Source organism: Triturus cristatus, chromosome 1_1 (genome assembly GCF_964204655.1).
Source record: "Triturus cristatus chromosome 1_1, aTriCri1.1, whole genome shotgun sequence".
In the NCBI taxonomy this organism is placed as follows: Eukaryota; Metazoa; Chordata; class Amphibia; order Caudata; family Salamandridae; genus Triturus; species Triturus cristatus.
The window spans coordinates 1,135,428,668-1,135,454,272 of NC_140579.1; the positions used below are offsets into that span (position 1 = coordinate 1,135,428,668).

Sequence of the window (25,605 nt, forward strand, 5' to 3'; positions counted from 1 at the left end):
TGTCCACCAAACATCTGCGACTAAAAGGGAATAGGAAGTTTCAGCCGAGATTCCTCGGTCCTTTCAAGGTCCTTAAGATCATTAATCCAGTAGTAGTGAGGTTACAACTGCCTAAACAGTTAAAGATCCATCCAGCTTTTCACATATCACTGCTAAAAAAGAGTCCTCCTAATGCAAGGCTGAAACCAGACCCCCCCGCAGTTAGAGTGGAGTCCGGAGATGAATTCGAAGTGAGCAGAATTTTAGATTCAAAAATCTCCAGAAATACATTGCATTACTTGGTTGATTGGAAAGGGTTTGGGCCTGAGGAAAGATCGTGGGAGCCTCATTCTAATGTGCATGCACCCAAGTTAATTAGAGAATTCCATAAGATCAATCCCATGAAACCAAAATTGGGGGAGCCCCTTTTGGAGGGAGGTACTGTCAAGACTTTGGCCACTACTACAGCCAAAGCGAGAGGCAACTCATGGACAAAACACATTAAGCATCCATGTAGGATACGAAAGTGTGTGACGCCCAAAATCCTGTTGAGACAATGCTTAACTATGATAAGAAACTCAGGTGAGGAAAATGGCCGCGCAAATGGGTACAGATCCAAAGCAGGTCAGCGGTCTAGTGTTTCCCCTCACGCGACAATTAGGGAGCTCAAGGTGCGCGTTCCACAGGAGAACTGCGCACTTCAACTGTAGTTTTCTGGAAGAGAGTAGCGTTACTGTGAGGCGCAGAACTTGTTTGGTATTTACCTCAGGAAATAACGTAAACACAATTCTTTGGTTCTATAACGCATGCGCAACGTGGGATTCGACTATCCTGACAAGAATTTATCGAAGGAAGAGAATTTCAAGCAACGCTTCAGCCTACATGTTCCAGTTGCGGTATTTGTTCCAACCTTCCTAGCATTTCTAAGGTAACACCTTTGTAACGCTTATGTTCCCGAGGACAGAGTGGTAAATTTCAACCTAAAAGAACTAAAGTACTTATTGACATCATAAAAGCTTTCTTGCCTGAAGCACACAACCCGAGACCTTAAAAAGACTTGGGGTTTCCAGTTACTGGTGTATTAGAGGGAACCTCAGGGAGTTATAACTTTTCCCAGAATTGATTACGGACAGACAAATTAAAGAGCTACTACCCGTAGCTAAGGTGAATAGTAGAGCGCTAACTAAGAGTACACATTCAGAGTGTTTAGTCCTTTGGGAAAAAAACGATTTACAAGTGCTGTTTTCTTCCTTTACATTCAGATGCAGAAAATTAACCCAATTATAAAACATCACAGAGAGAAGCAATAGCCTGGGGTCGACAGGGTAAATTTAGTGTTGTAGTGTTACATCTAGCATTAAACATGTTTAGGCAGTTTTTACATGTATGTCTTTAAATCCAGGTGCAGTAAGAAGATCCACCCAGACGACCAAGTGAAGTACCACCAACTTACCAGGCAGTCTCTCTTGTTTCTCATCCACTTCCCCTTTCCCCCCTGCTTTAGTCGCTACCTCGAGTTGATCTTGGGTGGCGCCTGAGGTGGCGGGGCGTTGGGACCATCATCGGCTCCTGTGGAGATTTGGTACTTTGACACCGTGGCATAAGCAAGGAAAATGGCCCCTTTGGCTGCTGCTCAGGAAGTAAAATATAGCAATTATCAGGGTTCAATGGGCCCCTGAGGATTTTGGGTCTCCGTACCATTGTACTTGCTGAACCAATGGTAACTATGCCCCTAGTATGGACAGAGAAGGCTGCTTCACCAATTGCAAACTGAGGACTTGTTAAACTAGTTTTCTCTGCTAGTCACATGACAAGCACTGGAATGTAATTAAAGAAATGATCAAGAAGCCAGTCTCCTACCAAGGTCTCTGCAAAAGGGCATTAGATTGAGTTAACATGGGTAGGCACTGCCATCCTATTCCAGGCGTCCATCCATAGGTGCTTGCATTTCATGTCTGCCTCAACACCATATAAACAGACATAACCAAATGCCAAGTACATTCGAACACTCGATGTTTTAAAAGATTTGTGCAAGCAGATCCACTCATTAGATCACAAGTATCAGCTTCATACTCTGTTTTCATGATTGTTGATAAGTAATTGTAATCATTTTAATGAATCCTTAACATTACGTCTAACACCTCGTACCCTGCTCTCCTCTTCCCCCCAATACGACCGTGCCTCCCAAGTTGCACCTCCAAAAGTCACCATGCCTCCCCTCAGCCACAAGTAAACACCGCCCCTGCACTCCTGACTCACATTTCCCTCAACAAACAGCGCCGATCTGTACCACTCCTTACCCCTGGCGCACAGTGACCACCTCTCCGACCCGCGCCCTCTGAGATGAATCGTGAGAGAGAGGCTCTCTCTCACGATTCATCATGCCCTCCCTTCCCATGACCACCAGAATACCTCCAGCTCGCCACCTCACATGGCTTACCTCCACCCAGACCCAAAGCACACACCATCTACAATAACATCCTCACCCAACCTTCCCCACGCCCCCGGCTCCTCACCTCCACGGGCTGGGATACATTCCTATGCCTGATCTGCCCTCCTCCCCAGGGCTCCCCACACCCTCGTCCAATGGCTCACCTTCCCTCGGGTTCACTATGCAGTGGCACACGCTGACCTACTCACTCCCCCTCCCCATGCCCTGACCCTCAGCTGCTCACCTCGCAGCTGGCACCAAAGGTTGCACACTGGCATGCTATCCTCTGCAAGGCGGCCTTTCTTGCCCAGGGTCTCTAGGCGCGCCGGTGCATGGCCTCGGCCGGTCTCGGTGCTGCTCGCTGCACGCCGGGCACGGGTGCTGCCACCCCTCCTGCCGCCAGTGATGCATGGTGCTTCTGTAACCCCTTCGCTGCAGGACTCGCGGGCACTGCGCATGCGCGCGCATGCGAGCCTCCGGAGGTGCCAGATCTGGACTATTAAAACAAGCTCTATTCTCCTGGAAAAAAAGTTCTAAACAAGCACAAGACCTACCAGAAGAGCCCGAAACAAGGCCGACCCCACACAAAGACGAGACTGGGTTAGAAAGGAAAAGAGTATAAGAACAACCATTCAGCGTGCATCACATTAGATTTAGCACGCCTCAGTCGTTCATGCGCCAAATCCCTGCCAGGGGCCGCCACGAATATGTATTGTATCCGATTCCTCGTGGTGGCCCCTGGGGTTTGGTGGCCCTGTGCAGGTGCACAGCTTGCACATGCCTAAGGCCGCCCCTGTCATGAGGGTGATAGGCCTATATGAGCCTGGTTCCAAAGAAGGCTTGCCCTTTTTTAAAATCACAACAATGTCTGCCCCTGCCCACGATTCTGGGACAGAGTATCCAGACTGAGCCTGCAAAATAGTATCGACCAGATCAGGGATTAATGTTTTTTTAAACATTTTGTAGAACTCAATAGGGATCAAATCAGGCCCCGCAGCCTTACCAGAGGGGAGACAATTAAGAGCTACTAGAATTTCCTCAATCTTAAGAGGTGCAACAAGTGCCTCCCTATCTTGATCAGAAAGCTGAGGAGGAGATAGATCCGAGAGATACCGCTGGATATCTGAGGGAGCTGCTAACTGATCTTCGCTATATAATCTAGCATAAAATTGCCTAAAAACCTCTTTAATTTCGTGGGGGTCTGTAACTTTACCTCCCTTACTATCAAAAATCTTGTTGATCTGTCCTGCCGCGGTTCTCTGCCTAGTACGAATTGCAAGTATATGTCCAACCCGCTCACTCAACTCATAACATTGTTCTTTTTTGGTCAAGAAAGTCGCGGCTACCTTTATGGCAAGCCCCTCATTAAGATCTGCTTTAATACATGCTATATTAAGGAGTACCGAGGCCGGAGAGACACCAACCTGAACCAGAAGGGCCAGCTCCTGTTCCGCCTCTGCAATTGCTCTCACCAATTTATTAACTCTGGCCTGTTCAAGTTTTTGCTTATGTAGACTATAACTAAACGTCTCTCCACAGACCCCGGCCTTAAAAGCATCCCAAATCATCCCTGAGGAGGTACTACCACGGTTTATTTCCCAAAAGGTTTTTATCCAATTATTTATATGTTTAACATAATCCTCATCTTTAAGTAACCTCCTCTCAAATGTCCAAGTCCGCGTGCGCCTTTCACTTCCTTGTAATTTTACTGTTAAAACCAATGGGTTATGATCCGAAACCATTCGAGGGAACTTTTCTATCTTACTGTCAAAAATTAAGGAGTTTGATATAAAAAAATAATCCAACCTAACACAAACCATATGAGGAGCAGAATAATAGGTTATACCATCATCCAGTGGATTCAAACGCCCCCATGCATCGGCTAAGGAATTATGGCGCACCATATTGATGATTGCTCTAGATACCTTTTTCTTCCGCCCACGATATTGCTGTCCCTCCTCAATACTCAACCCGCCAATCCCATTTATGTTAAAATCCCCCGCCAAAATAACTGGTTCTGGCCATAGAGCCAATTCTGAATCTAGGTATTGAACGACACCCGGGTCATCTTCAGTAGAGCCATAGACTGATCCAATGGTAACTATTTGGTTATTAATTAAACATTCTATCAAGACCCATCTCCCCCATTGGTCCTCCTTCTTCCTGATGACCTTAACATCCCTTCTTTTGGACAAGATAGCCACCCCTCTAGTTCTAACCCCCTGTCTCGAGAAAGCCAACAGGAAAAACCCAAGCTGTTCAATTAAGTAACCCCTTGCGGCTTATACATGCGTCTCCTGGAGACATACAAAATCCAGCCGCATTAATCTGAGGGCAGCTGCAACCCGTTGTCTTTTCAACTGATCATTCAGCCCACAAACGTTAATTGAAGCAATCCTTATACTCATTAAAATACATCATGTATGTGATCCTTCCACGAAAACAAACCATAATTGCATAATACATTTGCGTTCATCATTACCTGCCCGAATTGTGGCTTCCCCTCCCCTTTTCAAATACGACTTCTCAAACCTAGTGCTGTGCAACCCGATACAAATCCCCATTCCCGTGCCCGGCCCCACCCCACCCCCTCCCCCACCCTAAAATTCCCCCCCAGTACCCTCCCGACTTACAGGCAAATGGGTCACCCATGTGTGGCAGCTAAGAATGCAGCAGCCGCACCCCCCCTCACTCGTAGACCCCCTATATTCCATACATCTTAGATTCTTTTATGCCTCCTAAGAACCAGGGAAAGGAGTAAACCTTTACCCCCCCTTCTGCTCTTTTATTTCTGCCAAATATTGCTGGGCCTTGATCTCTGAGATAAAAAACGTAACCTGCCCCTTGAAAATAACCTTGAGCCTCGCAGGATACATCAGGTAGGCCTCATGCCCAAGACTCTGAAAAGGACCAATCAGCTGCCTCAGCCTCCACCTTCTTTCCACCGTGACATGGCAGAAATCAGGACGGGCAAAGAAAGTAACTCCATCAAACGTGCGTCTAGCGTCTGGTTTAGCCTTCTCCATAACCTCTTGCCTAAGGAGAAAATTACCAACATAAACCAAAATTGCCCGGGGTCTTGCTGCCTGTGATGAACTAAGGGATTTTTTTTGATAAAATGGGAAGCGATGCGCTCTTTGAACCTCAACCTCCCAGTCCCAAGTCTCCATCTCAGGGAATGCGCCCTTGAGCAATTTAATTACAAACGCTCTTGTTTCCTGCCCTTCGACCCCTTCAGTCACGCCCAAAAGTCTTATGTTGTTGCGCCTCTGGCGATTCTCGAAGTCCTCAAGTTTCCATTGGAGATCCTCAGACAGTTTCTCCTGTGCCTCCTTAAATGACTGCCACCCGCTCACATCGTCTTCCAGCTGACTCGTTCTCTCCTCCACATGAGCAACCCTGTCCGCCATCTCCTCGTATAGTTTATTCATTTTTCGCAAAGAGCTCTGGATTTTTTTTGCCGACTGTTTTGCTCTCCTACTCTCAAGCCTCGCCTCGCTCTGCATCTGCATCAGAGTGGTATAAAGAAGATCCAATGACATGGCCTGTGGCTGATTACCAATGTCATCCTGATCTGTCTGGGGTTTAGGCGCCACGCCCTCCTGATATAGATGAGACGTTGCTGAATAGTCCCAACAGAGCTTCCTGCTCTCCCCTACTTTAGGCGGACTAGGTGAGTGTTTTAGTTTAGATTATGACTTTTTCTTATATAAAGCCCTATGAGTAGCAGGTGCCTTCTGAACCGAGGAACTCACTGTGGAGTCTAGATCAGAGCTACTATTCAAACTTCCTTCGCTAGACATAAAAGAGTCTGAATCGTCATTTAGAGAAAAGAAGCACTCACCATCTGGGGTTCCAGGGACTCCTCGACTAGATAGTAATAGCTGAGCCTGAGTGTGAGCCTGAGGTTGAACCTGGGCCTGAACAGTTACCCCTTTAAGGCTTGATTTCTCAAGGATCACCAAAGGCTCTGTCAAAACTCCTGCATCATTCTGAACAAAATTTTGAACATACAAGGAGTCACCTTTTTTGCAGGCCATACTATCAGCCAGGGATCTTTCCACGCCAGCATGCTCACCGGACTTATTCTGCAGTCTCAGCGTCTCAACACACAATGAGCTCGCGTTCGATTTTTCCTGACTCGGGGGGAGTGCCTGCAACATAGTATCCGATTGCTTAGCAACCACGGATTCAGCGTGTGGAGCCGGTGACGCTTCGTTTCTTTCCTCGAGACTAACCCCGAGTTGTGTCCCGTCAGTTTCCACTGCCTTCGCCTTGAAAGATTCTTGTACAGAAGGCTGCCTGAGATCCTTAGATGATTTGGTCTTACCCCCGTCGGGCCCCGGCTTAACTGCTGGAATTGATTTGCGGGCACTGGCATCTTTCCCGCCTCCCGCTATCGTTGCAGCGGTTCCAGCACTTCCAGGAAAATCTCGCGGGTCATCTGGTTTCTTCAGAGCTCTCCGTACCTGTGCTCCGCGTTGCAGAGAGTCTTTACCCGCATCGGTGTCCGGTTGCTCCTTGTGGGTAACATCTTCCTTGGGTTGCTTGGGCCCCCTCGGCGCCATGATCCGGCTGGTTTTAGGCTTACCGCTACTCTGCCACAGTAACGGCCACTGCACAAGTAAGTTCGATTTGATTGTATCTATCGCCGTGATAGCCTGCAGCAACCAACGAGTTGAGCGAAATCTCCAAATAGAAGCCACAATCAAGTAGGGGGCCTTGAACATCCCGCTTCCCCTAGGATTGCATAATGAGGGTGCCTCAGAGGAGGGAGAGAGAGCTGCGATTACGCGCTGCACTCAGTCAGCGGCCATCTTGCCGGAATATTTTTGTATTTCTAACGATTCTTCTACAAATGAACAGTAATTCTTCTTCACTAAGTATTTAACCTGTCTAGTCCCACGTTTCCAGCTATCATTTCTTCCAGTTCCACTTTCAATTTGTAAATATCTAAAATTTTCAGTGGCTGTTTTGGCTTGTCTATTCCCTGTGCCCATCTTTCTATTTCTTCTGGGGATACTATTGTGGCACTCTTTACTCCAGTAGATGTTTCTATTTGTACTTCCTTTGAACAACTAGGTGTAACTCTTCTCGGGGTTTCATTTATCTGTCCTCTTATCGGCAAATCCATTAATGATATCACCGAATCACATTCACTGCCTTGATCATCAATTATTATATTCTCTTTTTTCTGGGTTCAATTGTAGGTGTGGACATGACTGGTAGTTTGTGAGCGATTGTTTTATCTCCATATAATGGAACCACCGGACCTATAGTCACTGGTATAGTCAGTGCTTCAGGGTGGGTACTCAATTGGGTTATTTTCTGTATTAATTCCTCTCTATTCTTGTTTATTGCCTCTCTTTCTTTTTCCTGAAGTACCCTGCCGTTTGTTGGGTCATGTATAACTTAGGGAACTAATGGTGTTCCCAAAACCGGAGCACTGGGAGTAGTTCTACTTAGTCCTTCTTGGTAAGGTGGAGGGTTTTTCATTAAAATGTCCTCCAAAAAATAATCTTCTGACTCTCCACTACGTGTCATCGTTAAATGCTTGGTCTTCTCTGTGCACTTGCCTCCTGACTGTTCCTCAGCCATTAGTATAGGACAGGGGTACTCACAAACTTTCTGTCGGGGGCCAAAATTACAGTGTGGTTAGTGGCCGAGGGCCGCACTGGTAGGGGTGGAGTCAGAGGGGGCGGGATCATTGGGGGGCGGAGCTACAGTAAAAAAAAAACTTACAATAAACTAAAGATAAGCTATCGCTTGGCCCATGTTTGTTTGCCTTTGGCCTTTCCAACCAACATGCTACCTTTCTGGACTGACTTTGCTCGTTGCAATCTAAGCGTCTATATGTGTAAATCCTTTGGGCAGTTTATGCTGTTCGCATTCCTTTGCACGTTTGTTTATAAATTAAAAATGAACAGCATAAATAGCAGGGCTCGTTTATGGCTGAAGGAATTCTTTGCATAGCACTACATTGCGTCAGTAATGAGCTTGAACCCAGACTGACCTCTCCTCCTTCGAAGCAGCACGCAAGCATGCTAGGATTTATTGCAAGAGGCTGACTCGCGCCCCCTGGCCCGTCTTAGTACAATGATTGCATGTCAGCTTCACGTCAGTGTCCAGTTTGAAGAGCAGTTTTCAGTGCACGACCTCTCCCGACACCACTGTAGTTCATGAAACTGTTGCACATACATGTTAAAGTCAGACTCCGTCTGCACACATGCATAAGCATCATTAAAATGGTGGTAAGCTGAAAACCAGGACAGCACTGTCTTGTGAATTCGTCAGCGAAAAACATACCTGTGCAGGCGAAGATTTTCCGGGCTGCTGTGAAGGTTCTCCGGGGCTGCGGGCTGGAAGGACGTCGTAAACAGGGACACAGGAAGCTCACCAAAAGGTCCTTTAAAAGTCAGCTGTAACTAGCGCTAGTTACAGCTGACTTTTAAAGGGCCTGAGCTTCACGCCCGGGTCCGTGTCCATGTGTGACGTCAGAGGCAGGCAGGCCAATGAGAGGCAAGAAGTCTGCAGAGACGATGGCCGCAGGAGGAAACGTTGTGAATACGTATTCAAGCGTATTCGCAACGTTTGCTCCTGCGGCCATCTTCCCTGTTTAGGAACTGCGGGCGGCAGAGTGTAATCCAGGGTTACTCATACACTACACTGCATACACTACACTGTAATTGGTCCTCCGGCCACCAATGAAGGCCGGGCGGGCCGCCAGCGGCCCGCGGGCCGTACTATGAGTAACCCTGGTATAGGATATAATCCCTCAGCCACCATTGCTTGTCTCCATTGTTTCATCTGATTATCTTGTGATTCGCGTGGTAGTCTAGGATAAAACCCTCTAAAGCTTCTGCTACTTCTGGATCTATCGCGCTCAAATGCTTCATTCTCCCATTCCTCTAAAGCTTCATATTGTGTTAATCTTGGTTGGGGCTCTAATTCATTCATTCTTAATCTCAGATTATGTAGAATTCTCCCATTAAACGTACCATGTTCTGGAAAGGCTAGAACTCCATCACTTTTTCTATATTCTATCCAATTTTCCAACCATACACAAGTATGATAGCCTCTTTCTATCATCATGTGTGATGCGGGCGTTTTCGGGGGAGGGATAAGAATTCCCTCTCTAGTCTTAACGGGTTTATCCTTTTTAAAATAATTTTTAATTTTCTGCATAAATGTCATCTTTCTTTTTTCTCCGTACATCTTAGGTGTCGATCCTTTTATATATTGTTCTCTGGCAAATCCTAAATAACCTTCTGTCTGGGCGATTCCCTATTAATGTTGGATTGTGTCTCCACATGCAATGCCCATTGTCAATTATTTTTGTAGCTTCTATTTTACTAACCAATCAAAGGTTCGTATTTACTCTAATACTTGACCAATATCAGCGCGGCTTCTATCCTTTTGACCAATCAAATTCTTTTTCATGCCATGCGTTTAGCCAATACTAGCGTGGCTTTTCTGTGACGTCAGTACCACTCCTTACTACTGACCCCTCCTTTACAATTTCCCGTCAGTCACACACCCGTTGTTCCAACCAATCCCAGCGCGGCCCTCTGTGACATCAGTGCAGCACCAGGAGCTGACCCCTCCTTCACAAGGTAACACGAATAACTTATTTTCTTACAATTTTCATACAAAATTCATTAAATGACAACACAGAAACATACGCTACTCTGTTTGCTAAAATCAGAAAGTCGATTTACATTTACTGTGAGTAAAACTTTTCCGCTTACTGTTCACTCAAGCGCCGATGAACCTGCTGTTCCTTCGGTATTACCCTTTCTAGGTGATATAAGACCAAAGTTTCACCAGCAAACTCTTTGCTATCAATCACTCTCACTTTTATACAAATTAATCCCTAAATCAGCACTGCCAGCCTTGCATAGCCTTTCAGCGCTTACTTTTAATAAACGAGTAACCTCACTGCAGTGTGGTTTCCATTCGCCACCCGCTATTCAACATTCCTGGGAATTTCCAGAAAACATAAAACAAAAAACAAACTGGTTTGTTAACCCCTTCCATGCTCATGACGGAACGATTCCGTCATGAGCATCGGTTGAGCTGTGCTCATGACGGAACCGTTCCGTCATGGCCCCGCCCGCGCTCGAACCCTTCAGCACCGCGGGGGAATCCACGCAGCGCTGAAGGGGTTAATACATACTCAATAATTCAAATTTTTCACCTAACTAGTTAATAAATATAAACCATGGCTCTGCTATCAGAAAAACTGATCCAGCGGGTTACCAACCTCAGATTCTCAACTACCATATACTCACCTGGGCCCATATCGCGCACACATTCATATATAGGCTAGTAAATACCACTGGGGTCAATTTGTTGTAAGATGAAATTATTCAATCATTTCTTACCAAACCTTTCTGACCAAATGTACTTTCCTCTGGTCAATGGACCTTTTAGTTAACTTTGTAGGTAAAAATTTGACATAGAATAAAACCTTTTAATAACCACAGACTCAGGAGAGTTTTAAATGTTTATCTAGTTAAATTCATGTGAGCCAGGAACCAAAAATACAATTAGAACACCGTTTTCTCCAAGGAAGGGAATAAAATTTAAAACAGAGTAATCGTTAAAGTTATTATGATGACAGTACCTGAATAGGGAGGAAACAGAGAGCAGTACAATGACATACTACACGGAATTATAGTTACCTAGAATGGTGTGGAAACCAACCCCTTGGCCAAGGAGCTGGAATGGGTCCCCTGGGATAGATCGGGTGACAAAGGTGCAGGACAAGATTCAGGGACAGGATAGATGATCTCTTCTAGATACGACGCCTGCGTCGCACCCCTCTCTGACACTATCTTCCTCCTCGATTCTTCCGCGATCTTCTATTATGTGCCTCCTCGGTTCTTCCGCGATGTTCTTCTAATTGATTGGCTCAAAATTCTAAGTCTGGAAATGGTTTTTCTTCAGCATTTATTCAATTCTCGCACAGCATCTCAGTCTCTCAGCATTCTGGGCTCGCTGCGGTGTGTTAACTGACTACCTCAGTTATACCCTTCTAATGGCATATACCACCCCTACATGTTTCAAATGTATGAAACTCCTAACTGATTGGACAGGAAAAGGGGAGATGATCATCACACCATGCTAAGTTTAATACTTTTCTTTTAGCTTATTGTTCCGTGTTCCCGCCCCTTAATTTACCTTCCCATGCTTTATTTCCCACCCGAGTTCATATTTTTATCGATCAAAATTATACATTTGAATATTTTCTTCATTCATCAGTCAGGAAGACAACTCCGTTCCCAGGACATATAGAGGTTGTGGCTTTGGATGAGTTTCAGATACATTAGTCATGGTTCCTGGCGGGTTACAAGTGCGTCTGTGCGAAGACCTCGTGGGATATGGACATCGGTCATCCTTTGACGCCCAAAATACGAACTATTAAAGAAGTCAGAAAGAGACATATTAAATTAAAAATAAAATGATTTCACTGTATGCCACCTATCTTTACTCTACACCCCTTTACTTATAAAAATCTTTCGCATTAGCGTTTTGTTAAATTTGTATGGTTTAGTTTCAGCAAAAGCATGCGCATTAACATGTAAGTTCCAAACGGCCATCTTGAAAGCGATTGTGCAGCTGCAAAGATTTCCCTCCAAGCAAGAACTCGTCATTACTACGTAGATGTAGTTGATGCATGCGCAGTACAGAATTTTGCATTAACAGCCATTTTTAGTCACACACAGGTACTTGTTAGTACGACACATAGGCAAGCTTCCCCTAAGCTTAAATGTACGAATTGTGATGCATTATTACAAACACAATTATTACGGTATTACAAGTTATCTGAGAAGAATGCATCCTAGCAAGTCTCTTTTATACGAGTCCTTGCTCCATCCTGAGCAAGACTGACTTGAAGAGGGGAATTGTGGTCCATGCATTAGTACAGAACCCTTCATATCTACACGTGTGCCAGCCAAGTATTGATTTTACCTGTGGTCATTTCACCCTCGTCCACTTTTCTCATTGCTTTGAAATCCTGCAGGTGTTGTCTGTTGGCAGAGAGGAAAAAGTACCTCTGTCGCTCTGCCCCTCACCTCGTTCACAAAGTTCAGAGCTTGACCTGAGCGCCTCAAAATGAAGAAAGGTCCTTATTCAACTCTCGCTTTTGGATGTTTTAATGTCACAGGGCTCAAATGTCTGCAGATCTCGGCCATTTTCTGTGGAAGAAAAAAGTTGCATTTCATTTATCATTGCTTCCAGCAGGTAATTCCAATTGTTAAAAAGTAAGCACAGTAACTCCGGAAAATCTATGTAGTGCAATTATAGTACAGTGGTCAGTGAAGAAAAAAAAAAACAACCAAAAAAAGACCTTTTTGTCTTTAAAGTGAACTTCAGAAATTGAAAATAAAACGTCCGAGATTTCGATAGCTGGCCGCCTTCAGCCTCCCATCTACTGTGGCCATAAATTCAGTGTGATTTTAAATCCTTACCTCGCCTTGGGCTGGTGTACTGCGCCAAACAAAACGGTTGACTGTTCACCTTGGCTCTCTAGAGGCAGTTACAATCTTGTGACACAGGCCTTTGTATAAGCTTTTACTGTTAAATTCGTATTTCTCAGATCATCTTCCTTGAAATGACCCCCGCTTGTCACGCAAGGGATTTAAAGTAAGGTGTTCTCTATTTGGGTCTAATTCTCCCCTTGTAAACTCCAGTTAGGATTTACCACCATTCTTAACTGGGAATTAGACACCACCGAAGGGCACTCCAGTCTTTGCCAGTCACACCACTTGAATCCTCCAGAAGGAAGCAGAACGACGACAGAAACAACTGTGGGCTGTATAATGCTCGGCTCATTCTTTCACGACAAGAGACTCTCACCCTTCAATGCACGCTCTACAGTATCAACAGACAATGACGCACACAACGGCCTTAACAGGCGAGCCTGTGTAGAGAAGAAAACAGTTCTGTTTACCCAGTCCTGTATCTCAATCAAACACCAACGGTAGGCGTGCTAACACGTTGCTTCGCACAATAGCTGGGGGGTTGATACCTATTGTGACCTCATTCGCTGACTGACCCCTTTAACTTCTGGGTTTGGATAGTGCTCTGAATAGGCTGGAAGGCAACTGGTTATAAGAGAAATAGAATAATTTAAGATGCTAGGTTTCCCCTTAGGCTTAAAGGCCTATTTCATTGCTAAATAACTTAATCTAACCTTACTCTTAACTGTCGCAGTGCTGTCACCATCTTAACACGTGAAGAGTAAGATGGTATTTCTAAAGAAAAAAAAAAAAGTCTGCCTGTGAAAATTTCAGACCTATCAACAAACAAAAGACTAATTCCCTCAGTTCCCACCAGATATGAATAGGGCATGTTTTGGGGCGACTCCCATCATTCTTTCAGAAGACCAGAAAAAAAAACATTGAAAATGCAATAGGTCTTGCCTTTAAGTTAAAGCCATTTGCTTTGCTAATGGTATTGTATAGCAAAGCAAATGTCTTTAACTTAATGAAAGGTGAGACCCATTGCATTGGTAATGCTTGTTTAAAATACCATTTGTCAATTACTTCAATGTAGTGTAGGACTGGCTTTCATTTTCAGTCCTGCTGAAAACTGTAAAGAAGAACGTGCTGCAATAATTAACCTAACTTTTTTTTTTATGCACTGCATCTACGAGAGAAATAATTTAATGTATGATTCTTATATGTACTTTTGAGGACTAAAATAGTCCCTCACACATTCCAACCTACGCTCTCTATAGGCTACACCAAACAGCCAATAGCATGATGTGAAATAGTTATACTGTTATGGAACAGCATATGTTATGTTATAGTTTAAACTAAAGAAATGGTAACATCAGGTAAACCAGCACCTCAAGCCACACCAAAAAATGGCCATCAATCCTTACAAACAATGCAAACAACCCTTTTCAACTTCTGGAGTTTATTCTGGACTGGACTCTATTCACCACCGGCAGAAGTCTGAAATGACTCTCAAACGCTGCTCTGTTCACCACGCGCCGCACAGTGCTTTAAATGAGCATGTGCTGTCCAGCACTGAATACCTGTGATTTAATTTGAAAGGGAGAATATCTGCACTGATGCACTGATGCAGTACATTTATTGGAAGAGTGCACGCGGCGCTGACCAAGAGACTGAGTGCACCCTTACCCGTCCGGGAGTGACTCGCACATGGAGAGGCTGGTGAATATACCGCGAATACATTCTTGGGCCTTGAATCCAAGAGGCGATCATTGTTAATACACAGGGGAAATGCATGTATGGGGCTCACGAATCACAGGATAACTGGAACACTTCCGCCATCAAGAGGTATACAGAACACGAAGACTGCAAGTTTGGCTTATTGTTTATATTTTTGTCAGATTTTTTTAACATCTTAAGGACATGTAACTCAAGAGTACGCAGAAACAGCTTAACATGATATCAGAGATTACGTTGGAAGCGTTATTCAGATTGAGATGCCTGTCCGGCTGGCATGAGCTGGCAAAGCCACTGTAAAGTGTGTGCTGAAAATGCTAAGAAAGATGGCTTTTAAAAACCAGCATTTACAATGCAATGGTCTCGGCATAGTTAAAGTTAGAGCTATTGGCATTGCTCATGACATTATTTTTGTTTGTTTTTTAAAAAAAAAACATTTAAAGAAACGGCATTGTTATTTACAATGTCAGTAGCTTAATCACTCTCAAATGCGAGACCTATTGCATTTGCACCCACACACACAGAGCCACCCACAGAGCCACTCACATAGAGCAACCCACACACAAATAGAGCCACCTACACACACACACACACACACACACGCAGTAGCCCACTGACCTATTTACATTATGTGCACTTTGTGATCTGCATGGTACATGTTCTTTGCTGCAGGCACATTAACCCTATGTGCTACCTTTCCAGGAGTCAAAACTTCCACTAGACAAAACTCTGATCTCTCTCTAGGAAGAACATTAGACATCAATCATAAGTATACAGTTTTAGAAAAATACACTTAGTGATCCTCCTAGGTAATAAAGGGCACGCGAAAACAACTCTGTAATTTGTGTATCTGTTTGATGCAAGATCGGACTGGGAACAGCAACCAGCCCTGGCCGGTTGATCCTCGACCGACCCTCTGAGCGGGGGGAGGTGTTTGGGGGTGCTAGCAAAAAGCACCCCTCCCGCTATTCTTTCAGGGGGCTGATATTGCGGCACTGCTGCAAAACCGGCCCCCCATAAGAAAAGCAGCCCCCGCGGGCACAAAACTAGAACCCACCCCTCCGACCCACTGGGGAAATACCAGGTGCCCGTTATGGCAAGTCCGGCCCTGGTATGATGTAGTTGCTTAGACTGGGGTCCCCAGCTTCCAGTATGGTTTTATTGGGGGCCAATGGACGTTAACTTGTCAAGAATCGATGTTTTAGACTACATGTGCCACATTTCACCTGCTCACCCTGCAAACCAAAAAATGTTTATTTCAGACTGCCCTATGGCAGAAGACAAAATATTCAAAACATTATGATTGAGAAAAAAATCAGTTTACCTGGTACGTTGGACTTCCTTAGCTATAGAAACCTGTTTGGGAACTTTGCCGCCCTGTAGTCACGACTGTAAACAATTTTCATAATCACCTATAATAATCTGTGCATTCCTAATGCAAACGTCTAATTTGATGATTTGTCTTTTAAAAGGTTTAAAAAAAAACACTGATCAGTCCAACATGACACCATGGAAATGTGGACCAGGTACCATTCTTCAAATTTGCAAAAAGACTCAGCATTTGTTTGTAGGGGCATTTTCGACAAACATTACCTGCCACACATGGAGGGAAGACCAAGCATACGGGGCAAGCGGCGGCTTGAGTGGCTTAGATGTTGCCTCATACGAGGTAACATTGTCCTCCTCGTGTCCCCCCCGACCTCCAGCGGGCCCACGCTGGCATTGTGCACGGACGCCTGGACGTTCACGGAGAGCGCTCCAGGCTCAGTCGAGCGCGGGCCCCCCCTCCATGCACATCGCAGGGGGGCACCCTCACGTTCCTTTACGCCACTGGGTGCCTCCGCCATGACTGACGCTTGTGCCTCTCCGTTTAGGTCGAAATGGCTTCCCGGATTCTTCGATCTGCAGAGCAGCACTGGGCGGCTGAATTTCTAGGATGTTTGCATCGTCACGAGTGATGCAGCGCCATTTTACGAAGGATGCAGGTTCACAGTAGTCTCGTGCCTGCAAGTGGCGCGTCGATCCAAGGTGTTTCATCACCCAGTCACTATGTGCGAGCGCACACAATGGAAGTGTGTATTCCATTCACTGCGTGAATAATTTCACATTTCATGGAACCCGTAAAACAGCCCACGTGAAAAGCAGAAAGAACTCATTTGAATTTCTCATCGGAGAAATGCCCACGAAATACATGCATAGTAAATGCATAAATTAAGATACAGATCCGTAAGCGATAAGGGAATGTTTGGAAATAGGCAGTACTCGGCTGTATTGATAACTTAAAGCTGGGTGGTCTGCAATATGACATTTCCGCCGCATTACTTTAAGATACCAGATCAATAACGGTTAAGAATGAATGCAGCCTTTAGTGCTTTATATCAAATCTTTTTTTTTTTTTTTTTTTTTTTTTAGTCCTCATATGTGCCACCAAATGATATTTGCTCTAGATGGGAACTCTCCGTACCTTTCACAAAGGCCAGCTCGATTTCCGCCCTCGGGGACTGTGTATAGCAAACCGGGTTCCCCCAGAGGAAGGCTCTCTCCTTATCCAACTCCCGTTCCCTACCAAGAACATTATGGGTACTAGGGAGGACCGGACCACAGACCCCTGGCATAATCATTGGACCGATGTTGTTATTTCTTCACCCAGGCCAATTGGCAGGTTTGATACTCTCTGAGACATGGAAAAAGAGTCCCTCCAAATTTTCTGTACCTCCTCTATGTTCCCTATTAAACCGTTGCCCCAGAGTTTCCCTATCTCTAAATCTAAACAATCCTCAGACCCAATAAGTGTCTGATACCAAAAGGAAACTTCTCGTTTCCAGCCTCCCTCCCTACAGATGGAATCTAGGATCGGGATGTCCGCTGCAGACCCCCAAGATTGTCTTGCCCACCACGCGGACAGTTGGTAAAACTTAAACCTGGTTAGGGACCTATTGGTTAAATTTGCAAAACACTCCCAGTCCAAAAGCCTAGAATCAAGACAAAGGTCCCCCCATGTTTTAATCCCTGCTACCTTAAGAGGCTGAGACAGTTGATCTAAAAGGCATTCAGGAGTGCCTGGAGAGTCCCAGATTGGGGCATGTAGATTATAATAAGGTATCCCCAGTGTTTTCCAGATGTATCCCCAATTTTTAAGTGCCGTCTGTAGAATCTTAAGGCGGACCTTTTTGAAGAATTTTTGATCTCCAAATTTAAGAAGGAAAAACTCGAGGCCCTGTGGCTAGTCATATAACATTGCCTGGAAAAGACGGCCCTGTGAAGAGAAGTCCAACTTATTGGCCAAAATTCTAAAATTTTTAAAGTGAAAGGCATGGCAGTATATAAACACATCGGGTAGAGCCAAGCCACCTACATTCAGACCTCTCCTCAGTTTCTTCCAAGCTATCATAGGCGATTTTGTGGCCCATATAAACGATCCAATCTTCCCTTGAAGAATAGCAATATCTTTGTGATTGAATGATAATGGGATAGAATTAAAGAGAAACGTTATTTTGGGAAGGATAATCATCTTAACAAGATTTACTCTCCCGTAAATATTAAGCGGGATACTTCCCCATCTTAACATTAGCTTACAGGCTTCCTTCGCAACTCTCTGCCAACTAGTTTTTGAGATGTCCGCCAGTCTTTGGGTTAGGTGTATTTCGAGATACCTAATTTTTTTTTTAGCCCCATCTATAGGGATTAAATTGTTCCAGCCCATTATATCTGTTTTTTCCTTATTAATTTTATACCCCGATACTCTTCCAAATTCCTCCGCTAATTCAAAGAGCCGCGGGATTGCCTCAACATGATTGGAGGTGTACAGGAGGAGATCGTCAGTATACAAGGTGGTTTTCAGCGCTAGCTCTCCGATTTTAAAGGGTATGATTATATAATCCCTTCTAAGTGTGCAAACAAAAGGCTCTATATAAACGTCAAACCATAAGGGGGATAGGGGGCATCCCTGCCTTGTACCTCTAGTGATGTTAAACCATTCTGATAGGCCGCCATTCACTAAGACCTTTGCTCTAGGATTCCGATATAAAGATTTAACAGCTTCGATAAAAATTAAAGGGAAGCCAAACTTCATCATGGTAGCCCAGAGGTACCCCCAGTTAACCTGATTGAAGGCTTTGGCTGCGTCAATTACTATAATAGCAAGAGGCAGCCCCCTCTCTTCTGCATGATCGATTGCCCCTATTGCCTGAAACGTAAGTTCATTTAGCTGCCTCCCTGGTATAAACCCTCTCTGATCTGAATGTATAATTGTTTTAATGGATCTGGCTAATCTAGTGGCCAGTATCCCTGAAAAAATCTTTAAATCCGAATTTAACAATGAGATGGGTCTATACGACTCAATTGTTTGTGGATCTTTATTTTGCTTGGCTATCAGGGTTATGGTGGCCTCAGCCCAGGATGGGGGGATACTATTTCCTTGTCGAAGAATTCTGTTGAAAAGTAACCTGAGCACTGGAACTACTGTTTCTAAATTATCAGAATAAATTTCTACCGGTAGACCGTCCGGGCCAGCGGCTTTACCTCTACTCATTTTCTTGAGTTGTTCCTGTATTTCACCATCCTTAATTTCACTGGCTAAATAGATCTTATCTGCTTCGGACACTTGGGGCAGATTGCCCAAATTAAGCCAGTCAACCACCTCCTCCAATCCAATTCTGGTGTCCTCTTGATACAAAGCCGACATAAATCCCCTGGCCTCTTCTTTAATCAGCTCATCCTCTGATATCAATAATCCAGATTCTCTTTGTACCAACGTCTTAATGTTGTTCCTAACCCTATCCGCCCTTGACTTCCATGCTAGGAGAGCACCACATTTTTCTCCAAACTTGAAGTTCTTAAGTCTGCTGGCTTCCCACTTTTCCTTAATGATCTTATCACTCCTGGCTTTAAATGCTGCTTGTAGTTCCAACAACTCTCTCTCTAGTTTAGAAATACTCTCCCTGTCTTCCAGGGCAGCCAATTGTAGATCTAACTCTTTCTTTTTTATAACTTTAAGATCATCAATTTCGTTTTTCTTACTGATTCTCCTCCTGTATGTCATTTGCGAACCTAACAGCCCCTGTACATAGGCCTTAAAGGACTCCCAAACCATTTGGACTGTAGAGGAACCAAGATTAAAATCAAAGAAATCCGTTATTCTTACTTTTACCTCTACCTTCACTTTTTCATCCAGAAGAAGTGTTCTATCAAGTGTCCATCTATTTTCAGTATTCCTGGATCCTAAGCTGAGTGCAAGTTCGACCGCTGAGTGATCCGAGATACCCACCGTGGTGTAACAAACCGAAACAATGTTTGCAAGCAGAGCTTGGTCAGCCAAGAAGAAATCTATTCTAGAGAATTGCTTGTACTTTTTGCTGTAGAAAGAGTACTCTCTTTTGGCTGCATATTTCACTCTCCATAGGTCCAGTAGATTAAAGTCCTTCATGATGTTCTTCAGTGATGCTAAAGTTTTGGTGGGAGTACAATATTTGACCCTAGAGGTCCGGTCCAATTGCCCGTCAAAAACCAGATTAAAATCTCCCCCTAAGATAACCGGGGCTGGATTCTGTAAAAGACATGCACTAAGTTTTAAGATGGGACCTGGATTATCCTCATTTGGGCCATGTACACTGCACAAGTAAAAGCTAAACCGCCTAAGGAGAGAGCTGCCACGAGCCATCTGCCCGATTGATCCGTTTCCCATTTCAGAACCTTAATCCCTTTGTTTGATGTAACAATGATAGCTACGCCTCTTGTGCACCCTTTCTGGCGTGAACATAGTATATTCTGAACCCACCCGAGTTTCCCAAAAGCTTGTTCACATACTTTAGCCTATAAATGTGTTTCTTGTTATTAATAGAGGTGGGCTTCCGTACTTTTTAGATACTCACGGACCCTCAATTGTTTCCTACCGCCCCCTAAACCGTTAACATTCCAGGAGAGGAATTTTATACTACTCAATCCACTCATGATCTACCCGTATTGCCCTACATCTAGAGCAATTAGCACAAAAAACAATCTTGCATAATGTGAGGACAATTTTCCAGATTTACTAACCCCTTTGTGTCCCCACCCAAACCCTCCCGTGAGGAACCCTCCCTTCATTCCTGGCGTTGGTGTCGCCTTTCAGGAGCCCCTCCCCGGCGACATAGCCATGTAATTATTACACAAAATCAAAACTCTAAAATGCGACATGGTGGGGGTAATTACACCCACAGTTCGCACCATGAGCAGAAATCGATTAATTGTATGTTCCATTTATATTCCACTCTATAATATTTTTATATATATATATATATTTTTTTTTTTTACCTACACGTCTTATATATATATTTTTTTTTATTCCCCCATCCCCCCTTCTTAAGACTAAAGATCTATTAATGTTCCTATTCGCCAACTCCCTTTTTAATTTTTTTACTCTATTTTGTAGTTAATGTGAATGTTGTTTTTTTTTTTTAAAGCCTGAAGTAGAATTAATTTTTTTTGTGGCTCGTGGCATAGGCATTTCACTGCGCAGAAAGAAGCATTCAATGTCGCGTGTCAGATTTTAATGTCTGCGTATGAGTTCACGAGAAACGAACGGCGCTCAGATATTTCCCTGTTGGAATGGGATTTTCTCGTTTCATAAACATCAAAGGAGTTTAAAAACATGCCTTATGGTTACACGTGATATAAACACTTCGTATGTGGAGTTAAAGGGCATCATTTGACGTCATTTAGACAAGTGAGAAGACACGATGTGGATCACTTGAACCGTGAGAACAATTCCTGTCGCATGATAACATGCATCATATAAAGCGTGAGATGAGACACAGTCCTCCCGGCACTTACTTCTATCCAGGCGCACAGCCCCAGACTAGCAAGAGAGAGCGCAAAAACTAACAGGAGGTGCAGAGTCTAAAAGGATAGCGAGCTACTAACTGCTGAGTAAGAAATACCAAAAGTACCAAGAAAATTCTTAGAGAGATCAGGATAACACCGGGCGGGAGTTAAGAGTTCATCAGCCCACCCTTACTGGCGGAGCATCGTCATCTGAAACTCTATGGAATAAAAGGCTAAGTACACAATGGCAGGCCAGAGAGTACTGCTCAGTGCTCAGCCTAATTATTCCTGGAAGAAAAATACTCCCGCCAGGGGTTATACTCAGAAACTAAAGAGTATGGTGCAGTGCTCAAATGTGAATGTGAATTTAAAAATAAATACTAAGGCAAAAAATATGTTTATTCAGGATTACCTAAGTTTCATATTTAAAAAAACCATAGTCTTAAGCAAAGATAGACTATTTCCTGGCTTGATTATAAAATGGTCGACATGTTTCAGCCGAGATGGTCACCTGACCCGGCTTTCTTCAGGACCAGTAACAAAATAGATATAAGAAAGATGCTTCTGCAGGAAAAAATACATATGTTGGTGTCGTGTTCAAGAAAATTAAAGATATAGAAGTATGGACGTCAGATTTGACAGTGGCCGTAGCCACCCTACCATACAGATAGGCTCATCTTTCGACGTAAGAGGGATATCTTCTTTCCTAAAGAGGGTCAAAAGAATCAGAAAAATCATATGTCACCAAGTGGCAACACACAAAAGAAACAAAGCATTGCTAGCCGCTACTCGACAGTGTCAACTCTGCACTGTCAATTATTGACCAAAAACTCAAGTTGATGTTTGCCAACATACTGTTATATAAACCATGTTGAAAAACTCACCCAGCTTTCTGTGGGAGAACTGCCTCACCTCACCCGGCTGACTGCTCAGAGAAGGAGGCACCGCTCTGTTCAAAAGTGGGAGCAAAACAGACAAGTTGCGCATTGATACTTGTACTGTTCGTGCTCATCTCACATACCTTTAAACAATTAAATAAACCTAAGAAACTAAAACCTAAAAGACCTCCAGAATACCCACAGATACATTATCTACAGGTAAGTCACGATGTAATTATAACATAAAATAAAACATTATGTTTAAGATCTAAGCTTTAGTTACACAGCTCTGACGTAATAGTAAGAGGAGTAATGTCTTAATCCTGTGTAAAGTACCCAAAAATGATGTACCGCTGTTGTATCATAAAACAAAGGTCAAAGAACACAACCTAATGTGGTGGTGGAACAAGAATATATATGCTCTACTAGTTCTCAAACACCATACGCTTAGCATATAATCGTCAATAAACCAACTACCGTGTAGTTCGCCCCCTCCTTACCTCTCCGTCGGTACTTCAGACTGGCCTCCGGGCTGTCTGGGAGGTAGGGGTGGGAGGGGGAGAGCTGCATTTATACCCGCCTCGATCGAATTAGTGTGGCTGAACGAAGTCAGGTGTGCGCGTCTCAGGAATCGCCTCGCTGTTGCTGGCTGCGTGGAGCATGCGCGAGAGCCGGAACACGTCTATAGAAGCTAGCGCATGATCCGGTTGGCTGTTATAACGCATGCGCGCCGTGTGAGACAAACGGCGCGAGTGTGGGCGAATAGTGTAACTTACAAGTGCATGCGCACTGAAAGAGGCCCGCCCCGCATCAGGAAATGTGAAGTGCGCCCCTGACAGTGTTCTTTCACCAGGCGAACGGACCAAAAAAGAATGATGTTCTCAACTAGTTATCATTTGCGTGGGCATTGTCATAATTAAACCTAATGAAAATAATTATTAATCATCCGCGGTTAGTCCCTATAAAAATAGGATGCTCGTTGGGGGTTCCATAACAATAAACTCGCAATAATAGATAGCGAATATCACGAAAGAAAATGAATGGACCCCAGGCATACACTGGCCCGCACGACATAATGGCTAATAATCTTGAAAAAATTAATACCCAATTTATAAAATATGAGTAATGTAAGCACTTATACTGATTATTGATGTGTCTATAAGGCCGCCATTGGTTATGATTTGCCAAATATGCCGTAGTTAAAATTGGGTTAAAAAATCCATTAAAGGAGACAGCAAGTGTCTCTACAAAACAGTTTCACTACGCACGATAGCTACTAGGCAAAGTGGAAGATGAAATCAAGCCATATGGCCTCCAGTAGAAGCACGTATCAGTGTAAAGGGTGTATTACAACAAAGAACGTGAAATAAGCGTTACCTAAGAAAGCATTCATCATTAGGTATTTGCAAGAAAACAGTGGAAGGACAAGTACCTTGGCATAGGGGTGTCGACCTATATAAGGCAAGTATCACTTCTAGGCAGATATCAAGTTACTCTTACTAGAAATCTACGAACAGCAACGCATGGATGTACGCATCTCTATGATTTGAGATGTCAGTTATGGATATCAGTCACTAGAGTTCAGATGGAAACCCACGGTATGTTATCGTTCAGGCCTTGTGTGTCTGTCTTGCATTTGAAAATCCACCTTTGTTCTCTAGAAAATAAGAATCTAGAGATGTCAGTTATGTGTTGGGGAATGAAAGGACGTTCCAAAACAAGCCATCTCAGTTCATCGGCCTTGTGCTTCTTAGCCAAAAAATGGTCCGTCAGGCAAGTAGATTGTTTCTTGCAGCGAATGGTGCTCTTGTGCTCGCTGATGCGGAGCTTGACTTTACGTGTGGTATATCCAATATAGTGCAACCCACATGGACACGTAATCCTATAGATCACACATTCCGTGTTACAATTGGTGTGATTATGTAGTATCCAGGGGCGGTTTGTCCCTATATCCACTGATGTGGTCTTGATGGTCTGAGGGCAAACACTGCACGAACCACAAGGGTAGTGGCCACGGACCGGAGGTAATGACCACAAAGTACTGGGCCCACAGGTTGGCTGCAATAATGGCCGTGTATGGACCAAACTGTCACGTAGACTAGGACCCTTCTTGAATGCAAACAGTGGGGGCAAGATGTTTTCAGATGCTACATTCAATATATGCCAGTGCTTACGTACCATCTTCTGTATACGGTTAGACAAAGTGCAGAAGGTGGTAACAAAGGTAAGTTTCTCACTGGGGGTCCTACATATACTAGCATCCAATAAAGCATCTCTGTTATTATTCGATGCACGTTTCCAAGCTTGTCGCACCAAACGCTTGGGATATTGTCTTGAACAGAGTTGAGTGGCTAGTTCTTTGGCATGTTTATCAAACAGTTCCCTTGTTGAACAGTTCCTACGTATATGCAGGAACTGGCCTACGGGCAGGTTTTCTTTGAGAGCCTTTGGGTGGTGACTCTCAAAAGACAAAAGAGAGTTCTTTGACATGGGTTTTTTGTACAGTTCGCAATGTAGTGAGTTCTCCTGTACAAAGATAGAAATATCCAAAAAGGCTAACCGTAGTTGGTTGAACTCGATAGTGAAGTTCAGAAAGGCATTCTGTTGATTGAGCCAGGTATGGAAAGACAAAATCTGTTCGCTTGTGCCCCGCCACACCACTAGTATGTCGTCTATGTATCTCTTCCACAACACCAGATGATGGCGATATGGGTTGTTGTGGTTGAGTACATAGTTTTGTTCAAATAGATGAACATACAGGTTGGCGAGGCTGGGTGCGAAAACGCTCCCCATAGAGGTGCCTGATATTTGAAGAAAGATCTGGTCTTCAAATTTAAAGAAATTTTCACACATAGCCAATCTGGCACACTCCATGATGAAATTAACAGGAGTCATACTGTCGAGGACACGTGCTTCCAGAAGTCTTCTAATGGAGTCTAAGGTTTCCAGTTGAGGGATACACGTGTAAAGGGACTCCACGTCAAAGCTAGCCAAAAGGTCGGTATCAATATTAAACTCAATGTCTGGCAGGATGCGCAAAACATCTGACGTGTCTTTGAGATAGGTCGGCATCTCATTGACCATTGGTCGCAAAAACACGTCGACAAATTGGGACAAGGGCTCAAGCAGTGAACCAATCCCAGAGATAATGGGTCGTCCAGGAGGGGGTCGTTGTTGTTTATGAATTTTGGGGAGGCAGTAGAAATAGGGCATCACAGGGTTGTCAGTTACTAAAAAGTTTGCCTCATGTGACGTGATCCATCCTTCTGCCTCCCCTTCCTCGACCAAATGTTTGATTTCCAGAGTTAGTCTG

The 25,605-nt window shown here is 44.1% G+C and overlaps 1 protein-coding gene and 1 long non-coding RNA gene across 13 annotated transcripts in view; one reads left to right on the top strand and one right to left on the bottom strand.

Moving 5' to 3' along the window:
- Positions 1–25,605, top strand: part of LOC146871733 (transcription factor SOX-13-like) — a 671,695-nt gene that overhangs the window by 453,198 nt on the left and 192,892 nt on the right. The window lies entirely within an intron of this gene.
- LOC146871734 (uncharacterized) overlaps positions 11,755–25,605 on the bottom strand; it is a 53,009-nt gene continuing 39,158 nt past the window's right edge. For both annotated transcript variants that reach the window (XR_014981046.1, XR_014981045.1), the window contains 2 exons: positions 12,386–12,612; positions 11,755–11,830 (listed from right to left, as the gene is read on the bottom strand). This is a non-coding gene — a long non-coding RNA (uncharacterized LOC146871734). The remainder of the gene's footprint in view (positions 11,831–12,385; positions 12,613–25,605) is intronic.